Below are 9,862 nucleotides of genomic sequence, written 5' to 3' on the forward strand. Positions count from 1 at the left end.
GACTTAGCCTACAAACTTCTTTTATTTCCTCATCTCAAAATTCTTAATGCCTTCTATAGAAAAATGTGTCAAACGCAAATCATGGAAAGACGGTAAGACTTCAGTGGCAAGTTACCATTGGCTTCTAGGTTACGCTAGCTCCTTCCTTTATATAAGTCATAACTTTTACTTGTCGCTCACACTAATCTTACTCCCATCAATCTCCTTTCTTTCTTAATCTCCTTCATGGCTTGGCAACAAGAACTAGTTTTATCCATGATGATTTCTCACCTTCAAGACGCAAGAGACTCTGTGAAGAAAGACTTTATAGAACAGTATGAGCGCTCACTTTTTCCTCACCTAGGAACTTCTGTAGCACAGGCCAAATGGCGGACCTATCAAAACATAACTAGGGTAACACCCTCGGGTCAGCAGCACTTTCGTAACAATGTCCGCTTATCGACGCCTTGGGTTTGGGTCCCCGATACTACTGCGTCATGAGATCAAGGCATCTTGGGTTTTCTGAGTGGGTCTTCTTACTGGCGTGTTTTCTTCCTCATGAGAAGATATGCCTTTACCCTGTTTTTGGCTTGCCTCTCAGAGGTCCTTTTGTTGGATCACCTCATACCACTGAGATAGGTGCGGCAATAACCAGCAGAATCATTCCCATAGATGAGTTACCCTATACTTGTGCAGCTTGTGAGGACTGCTTTTGTGACCATATGATGGACGGGCTTATGGAGGTGTAAAGAGTTCTTCTATCTTTACTGTATAAGTTCCGAGAATGAATAAAGTTTAAATCTTGTTCTTATCTTGCCCTCTTTAAGACTTTTCTTGGTGGTTAATCTTGATTTAAATTTTTCTCTAAGTCTCATATTCGTGCATCTTGCGAAATTATCCCAAATTGCGAGATGAGGACATCTCGCATTTCTTAAGTGGGGTAGAATGTAAGATTCCTCCCCCAACCCCTTTTTGATGTCTAGTATCTTCCCCTGTAATCAATCCCTCTTCAGAAATATAAAGACCTTGTTTCTAACTGTTTTAACCTAGAGAGAGAAAATATTCTAGAGAGAGAATATTTAGATTTTGAATATTTTCGGATAGAAAAATATCTCTTGTAATTCAGATGAGTTCCCCTGAAACAGAAATTTAAAAAGAATTTTGCAATGTGCAATTGGAATTAATTGGAAATAGGTATAAAGAACCTTAGCCTAAGGGTCTAGATTTTCATAAATCTTTAGACTATGGTCCATATAAGGTTCCTATGGGCCAATAGCATCAATCCATGTGTAGGGAGGAGATAAATCCAAATTGTAAAAAGAAAATACCCAAAAATGAGTAAATGCTCACATGAGGTGAAGAGTTGAAAATGTACAAGATTTATTAGTAAAAAACTATGAGCAATATTAAAAATATGAGATATTTTGGGTATCCAAAAATGAGTAAATGCTCACATAAGATGAAGAGTTGAAAATGTACAAGGTTTATTAGTAAAAAACTATGAGCAATATTAAAATGATTTCATTATGACACATTTGTAAGGAAGGGGAGTTCTTTAAAGGAGGTGCATATTTCACATAAGATGAAGAGTTGAAAATGTACAAGGTTTATTAGTAAAAAACTATGAGCAATATTAAAATGATTTCATTATGACACATATGTAAGGAAGGGGAGTTCTTTAAAGAAGGTGCATATTTCACATAAGATGAAGAGTTGAAAATGTACAAGGTTTATTAGTAAAAAAACTATGAGCAATAGAATTTTGACACATATGTAAGAAAGGGGAGTTCTTTAAAGGAGGTGCATATTTCACATGCTTGAATGAGTTTTAAACTCATAAAAATTGAGATATTTCATCTCTCCTCTCTCCTCATTCAAGTCTAGTTCCAAAAAGTTAGCTTAACTGACCTAAAAATGGCCAAAAAGTGACCTAACTGACTTGGAAAATTCTAGAATCAGTTTGTTTGGTTAGGAGCTCAAATTTTCCTATAAATAGAAGCCTCCCCTTGTTGAAAAATATATAGTGTCTTATGCCTTGTTACTCTACTCCACCTAAGCCAAAATATATAGTGTCTTATGCCTTGTTACTCTACTCCACCTAAGCCAAAATATATAGTGTCTTATGCCTTGTTACTCTACTCCACCTAAGCCAAAATATATAGTGTCTTATGTTTTGTTACTCTACTCCACCTAAGCCAAAATATAGAGTGTCTTATGCATTGTTACTCTACTCTACCTAAGCCATGAGCTGTGAATTCTTTAATAATTCACTAGTTTTTGATACTTCTCTCTTTCTTCAATCCCCATTGGTGGCTCCATCAACATACTAAACCAATTGATTGGTTGGGGGCCTCTACCGTGAATAAAGAATCAAGCAAATCATAAGGTAAGTATATTGAATTTTGATCTTTTCTATAATTTCTCAATGATTCTCTCTTCTCAACCCCTCTCAAGCTTGAGAAGCTTAATTGGTATGGTTTTTTTTAAATGCTATTGAAGTTAATTGGTGAATAGTAGTGAAGAGTTACATAATTTAATAAATGCTATTGAAGTTAATTTCCATTTATGTTTAATTTCTAATGGTTTTTATGTAATTTCTCTCTCTCACTCAAGAAATGGTCATACTCATGACCCATTCTCAATCCAAATGAAGCTTTTCATAAAGCTTTTCCTTAATCCAAGATTAAGCTATGCTTGAGGCCAAATTAATGGCTTTTTTCTATACTTTTAGTTTATGCACATTGATGATTCAATCCCTTATGGATTGATGACCCAATTAGAGACCATTCTAATTATATCCTTAATGATAAGCTTGATCCCTTAGAAAAAAAATTGAGATTTATCAGTCATAGTAGCGGAGCTATGGCAAAATTTTTATAGAAATTACGCATAAAATAAATTCATTCAAAGCATAAAAAGAGAACTTCCTACCATATTCTAAGAACTATCATCCTAGATTAATTAAAAGAATTTTATTATGCATGGAGATGTGGATGTTGCATGTAGATGTAGATGTATGGATGTGAGTGTGAATGTGGAGGTGGATGTATGCATGGAGATGTGGAAGTATGCATGTAGAAGTAGATGTATAGATGAGGATGTAAATAGAGATGTGGATGGATGCATGTAGATGTAGATGTATAGATGTGGATGTGAATGGAGATGTAGATGTATGCATGTAGATGTAGATGTATAGATGTGGATGTGGATGTATGCATGTAGATGTAGATGTATAGATGTGGATGTGGATGTGGAGGTGGATTTATGCATGTAGATGTAGATGTGGATGTGGATGTGGAGGTGGATGTATGCATGTAGATGTAGATGTATAGATGTGGATGTGAATGTGGAGGTGGATGTATGCATGTAGATGTAGATGTATGAGGAGAATGTGAATGTGGATGTGGATGTGGATGTATGCATAGAGATGTGGATGTATGCATATAGATGAGAATGTACGCATATAGATGTGGATGTATGGATGTGAATGTGCATGTAGATGTGGATGTATGGATGTGGATGCATGAATGTGCATGTAGATGTGGATGTGAAATTAGATGTATGGATGTAGATGTGGATGTGTGGATGTGAATGTGGATGTGGATGTGGATGTGGATGTGGATGTGGATATATGTATGGATGTGAATATACGATATGTGATGTGAAGGAATATGAAGTGTTGAGATGGAAAATGATGTGATGGGATGAGTATACATATAAATGGAATATGGAATAAGTAATGTGGATTGATGAAGGATAATGTGGAAAAATGAAAGTAAAAATAGAAACTGTATTGTAAACTGTTTGTAAATGACTGTTTTATGTCAAGATTGTTGGGGTAGCATTGTGACTATCTTGTGATTAAGGTCGTGAGACCTAACTGATAATGTTGGAACTGCTGACGGAGAGTCAATGAAGGACGTCTCACGTAGCAAGGTCGGCCGAGGTCTTGACCAGCCTCGGTGCGATTAAAATGGTGAGCTTCCGGTACGGTGGATGAGGGGCCAAGGAAGCGGCCTATGAGTGAAGCGCTAGGTCACCTGCGAAGGATCCTAGAGGGTGCTGACCATACGGTGCTCGGGCTCTGGGTCGCCTAGGATACCCATGCGTGCGTCGAGGAAGATATTGGAACAGAGTTGGAGTTGTTTTCTGAAATCGGGCATGGATCTGGTTGATTGACCTTTCTGGTCTTCAATGGATGAGTCCATGTCTCTTTATATGGATCTGTTGGTTGATCTTGCTGATCTTCAACGAGAGTCCATCTTGATAAGTGATTATATTGCCGAGTATTATGGGCTAGGGATTAGGAAACGGCCCCTGAGTGGACAGGTGGTGAGCGTCCTAGTTGCCAATGATGCCATAGATACTCTGATGAAGGAATGATGGAAAAATTAAGAATCAACTGGATAAATTGGAAGATGGTGATCAGTGATACTATGGTTTTATTAAAGGATTGTTTTAAACTGGTTGAATATGTGAAAAGGCAATTTCATATTGGGTGTGTGAGTGGTGTGACTAGTTTTATTTTGCATGAACATCCGGCTAGGGGGCCTTGGAACTCTTTTCCTTGGTACCCGGGACAAAACCTAACCAAATTACTAATTGGATCCCATCACTACAGTGGTTGGGCGGTTGGCTAACCCATGGGATCGGATGGGGTTAGGCTGGACTGATGGATCCGTAAATCGAGACTCAAACTTTTATTTTTACGATAGATAAAATAAATCCCGAACAGTAACTGTTCTATGGATAGGAATCAACGGCTGTGCCTCTTGAATGGGGAAAAAAGCGTTGATCCCAATGATCCAAATGCAAGTTTCTCCCTTGACCTGACCAAGTATCTTATAGATGTAATTAGATCAGCTCGATCAGAAATGATCTTGACTACGTTAGAGTAAAAAGTTATTCTGGTGGAATCGCCTGCGCTTTCCGGTAAAGGAAGTTTTTCCGGGTTCGTTCGGTTTTGGAACAACCGACGGATTAGTTTCTTATCCGCATATCTGTGGGCGAGGCCCGAATGTGGGACCCCTGTCCCGCGCGAGAAGTGCTACTTCCGCTGCTAGTATCCCGAATCTGTTACTCGGTGGGAACAGGGATCTTACAAAAGCAGTTCCAGAACGTTTTGATATTTTACAACAAGGTATACTAGAAGCGTCCTACGAACATGTAGTTTAACGTCTCATTTGCTAGAGCATATGTGTTGCAGTTCAGTCCAAGTGTTGGGCTGTTGTTGTTGCCGAAGATCACAACAATGATCTTTGGAAAGGCATCTACTTTGACAGCCATTTCCTCCGTGTTGGTAAACAATGGTGGCATGGACAGTGCCGTGGAGGACAACAAAGGAGCACAAGTCCAAATTGGAGAAACTCCTAACTCAAGAGCAGCAGAGCAAGCAGGAGCTTAAGTTTCCCGCATGCAGATTATATGTCTGAGGCCTTGAAGATGAAAGCATTAATTGAAGATGTAGAAATAAGAATGAGAGAGGCCAAGGATGCATATGCAATTTGTGAGAAGGAATTGGAGGCTGTAAAAGTTCAGAAACTGAGAGGAGAAATTTACCAAAGCCCTCAAGCTGTTAAAATAACAAATGGAAACAACACAATCCAAGTTGGCTTCCTTGCTTGATGAAGACTCCGTCACAAGAATCACACTTAGTGAGCAGCTAACAACACAGGAGTTGATGTTGCAGGTTCTTGGAGATGGATCACATTCTATGGACCTATCTGTGATTGAGGTGAATTTATTAGTTATTCTATTTTTTTATTTATAGTATGTGTGTACATTTTGATTGACTACCTTATGTGTGTTTTCTATATGGATATTGATTGATTGTAGGTTGATATGGAGCTACAGGGGGGCTAATGTAATCAAGGAGCTAGAAATGCAGCATTCTTTGCTTGTATAGATGCTTAGTCGAGTTGAAGCGGGCCAGCAAGTGTGCCTCTTCCCATCTCCACCTTCTCTGGTCTCCCACACCATAGACAACCTTACTATAGCAGGAAAGTGTGCTGAGTGTGCGCACGGTTTCAACGTCAATGAAACCTAGATGTTGGTGGTACTTCCATGCAAGCACACATATCACTTCCATGCAAGCACACATATCACTCCATGTGCTTTGCATCATTATGCACTCTTAGGGAGGATCGATGTATATTTTCCTATTGTACTATGGTGATTCCACGTAGTGCTCATTTGAGTGTGGTTTGGAGAGCAGGTAAAGACCTTTGTTTTATTTTTACATGTATATAATTTGTCACCGATATTCTAGTTAACACTCACATGTATGGTAGTTGATAGGATCTAGTATGCTAGTTAACAGTCACTAACACGCTAGTCAACAATCACTTATGTTAATTAGCACTCAACATTTTCTAGTTAGCAGTCACCTATTCAATAGTATGCTAGTCAACAATCACCTATATGCTAGTCAATAGTATGCTAGTCAACACCCATGTACTCTTGCTGTCGCAAATACCAAGTGGCTCGACGTCGACCAATTTTTAATGATCATACAAAAAGATGGAAAATATTTTTGGTGGAGCGATTGGTACATCTAATTAGTGGCAATGAGTGCTTCAACAATGACAAACGAGTGGATATCCGGCCTAAATGATGGAGACTGATCCAACAACCCAAGGAACTTGAGGCGGATTCAGAGAAAATACTAGAACATGACATGAATGACATGATAAATGCCTTACACGATGAAACACAAGATCGAAGTTTCGAACATGAAGGGGTAGAAGAAAACACACCATGTGTGGAATACGCTTCCCAACAAGAAGAGAAACAGCTATGTAGGCTTGCTCATCTTCCACTATATCATGGAGCACATGTGTCTGTTTTACGTGCTTGTCCATCCATATTGAACTTGCAAAATCGATTTTTGGTGGATGGTCCAATATATGAGCGTATCAAAATGTTTTGCGTAAGTGATGATATCATATGCAATTAGTGAGTTATGTACCTTTATATGCATTTTTTTAGCCTGACTATTTTGTGTAATAGCTTATTGAAACATCAAATATTGCCAGAAGATAATGAGATGCCACTGGACCGTAGTCAAGAAAAAGCAATGGTACACTCGATTGGCATGGACTACAACACATTCCATGCTTGTCCAAATGATTGTATTCTTTATCGACAAGAATATAACAATGCAGTACAATGTCCACATTGTGGTACATTGGGATATAGACAAGATGTGCAAGGAGAAAGGGTACCAGCAAAAGTTTTACGATGCTTTTCCATCATCCCTCGGATTAAAACAATGTTCAAGTTCAAATCCATTGCAAGATTGATGACTTGGCACCATAACACTAGGTCCACGGATGGTGTTATGCGCATCGCAGATTCCCCTACATAGAAACACATTGAAGAGAAGTGGGCAGCGTTTCAAGAGGAGGGTCGCCATATTCAACTCGGACTAGCGATGGATGAAGTGAATCCATTTGGTCTACGAAGTTCATCATGGAGTACATGGCATGTTTTTCTAGTTAACTATAATCTTCCACCATGGCTAGCGATAAAAAAAGAGCATCTTTTATTGTCTTTGATAGTTCTTGGAAAGTACAAGGTAAAGAACATGGATGTGTATTTATCCCCTTTTAGTTGAGGAGCTTCGTGTTCTATGGGAGGGCATTGAAGTTCATGATTTTTCCAAGAGGTTTGGACAACGTGCGCTAAGATTGAGAGGACTATTCATGATTGGCCTGGCTATGGAGAGTGCTCAGGTAATATTGTAGCTTGTTAAAATATTATGTTAAGTCATGATTGTCATCCAAACTTACTTGTTGCTACAATTTGTGTTTATGTTCTATAGAGGGCTTTCAGTGTTAAGTCATGATTGTCATCCAAACTTTCTTGCTACAATCTTTTTTTATGTTCTATAGAGGGCTTTCAGTGTTAGGGTATAATGGATGTCCATTATGTGGGCCGCAACTTGAGGCGGCTTTATACATAAAGACTATGAAGAAGATAGTATACGAGTGCCAGAAGAAGCATCTCCCAGTGGACCATCCTTTGCGTGAGGGATTTCTAGGGAGGTCTACTCGCATATGGAAGAGGAGTGATTGGAGGAGCTTATGGGAGCTGCATCCAACCTGTACACCTCCAAGAATGAAGCGTCTATCCATTTTCCATCAACTTCCATACAGGAATGATCTAGTGAACCATCTTCTTGACCCAATGCACATTTTCAAGAATATAGCCGAGGTGATTTGGATAACCATCACAAGAGCAAAGGAGAGCAAGGCACAATGAGATGAGTTACAAGAGGTTCAATGCATGCACCACTTATGGGCCCAAAATAGAGCAGATGGAAAGGTGAAGCTACCAAAAGCACCTTGGGTCATGTGACAAACGAAAAGCAATGCTATGTAAAGAAGTGCATTAATGAGTTTTGTACCCCTACTAGATACATGCATTGCTTGAAGGGAGAATTTACAAAGTGGCTTGAACAGTCATGATTAGCACAAATTCTTGCAATTTGTGCTTCCGATAGCCATCAAGGATTGCCTCAACGATGACATTAGAGCAACAATTTACAAAATTGGTGCAGTGGTGCGTTGGATATCCAGGAAAGAGATTAGTAAAGACACATTGGAAGCATCATGATTAAACTTTATCAAGGCTATTACAATGGCTAAAAAATACTTTCCAACAAGTATTTTAACCATTTAATTGCACTTGCTAGTTCATGTGTTGATGAAGTTGCTGTGGGGCTGGGATTGTCCATAGCTGATGGATGTTTTTCTTGGAGACATTTATGAAGACACTTAAAGGATTCATTCCTCAAAGAGCTCTGTTCCACGGGAACACTCATGGGAACACGGATTATGGAAGGAGGCCGGAAGCAATTAATGCAAGAGAGCGAGATTGTAGCCATGGGAACATAAAGACGCACATAATTTTTCCATATTTTTGTGCCGAAGTGCAGTGTAAATCGTTTTAGGCCAATGTGGGTTCTAAATGAGAGTTCTAAGTGTATTAAGCAAGGCTCACTTATGGGGTTGTCCGCCCATGTGTGAAAGAGGCCTAGGGTTAGGGTTAGTGACATCTCTATAAAAGAGATGTTAGCTAAAGAAAGGGGACGTTTTTGGCCATTCTCATAAGCTATTGAGTGAAGCTCTTGAGCTCTCAAGCTATGGCAACTCTCTAACTTTCTCTCTATTGTACTCTAATGAGCATCAAGCTCCAATGAGTATAGCTCCACTTCTTTCTCTTAATCTGTTTTAGCATCATTGAAGTAGATTAATCTATGATTAGTTGAATGCTTCTTTCTTTCTCTTGTGTATGCATGCTTGTAGTGTGTGTGTGTGTGTGTGTAGTCTCCATTGATGCAAGCTCTTTCCCACTTCATTGGCAATGAGTTATTCATGAATAGACTCTCTCTATGAGCTTGTGGGTTTGTAGATGCACGCTTATGGTTTGCTGGCATTAGGGAAAGCTAAGATTTAATCAATGTTTGAATGGGATTAAGAGATTGCCATGCATTGCTTGTTCTCTTGATTAGTGTAGTGGATTTAAGGGATTGAGAGATTGATTGAGGTGTTGAATGGTTGAATCGTCAAGTGGTGGTTCATGTATGTGAGCTCTCTCTCAAGAGATAAGCCTTCATGCACTAATCGGGTCGAGTCCTCAGAATGACATTGTGTTTCTCAACACATTTGTTGATCGATAGTACTCTATGAGCACTAAATTGCACGGTAGAGAGAACCGCTCTTCAATGGGGCCGCTATCGGGAGCGAGTGCCTACATTAGTTGAGCAGCATACATACACTACCACTCCTTGTTAAGCTCCAATCGGTTGCAAAACCGTTGGATAGGAGAGCAGGCTTTGGGATTTATTTTGGTACTTATTTAAGACTAATCTGTTGTTAAA

Source organism: Cibotium barometz, chromosome 31, assembly GCF_041138505.1.
Source record: "Cibotium barometz isolate CiBa-2024 chromosome 31, ASM4113850v1, whole genome shotgun sequence".
NCBI lineage: Eukaryota > Viridiplantae > Streptophyta > Polypodiopsida > Cyatheales > Cibotiaceae > Cibotium > Cibotium barometz.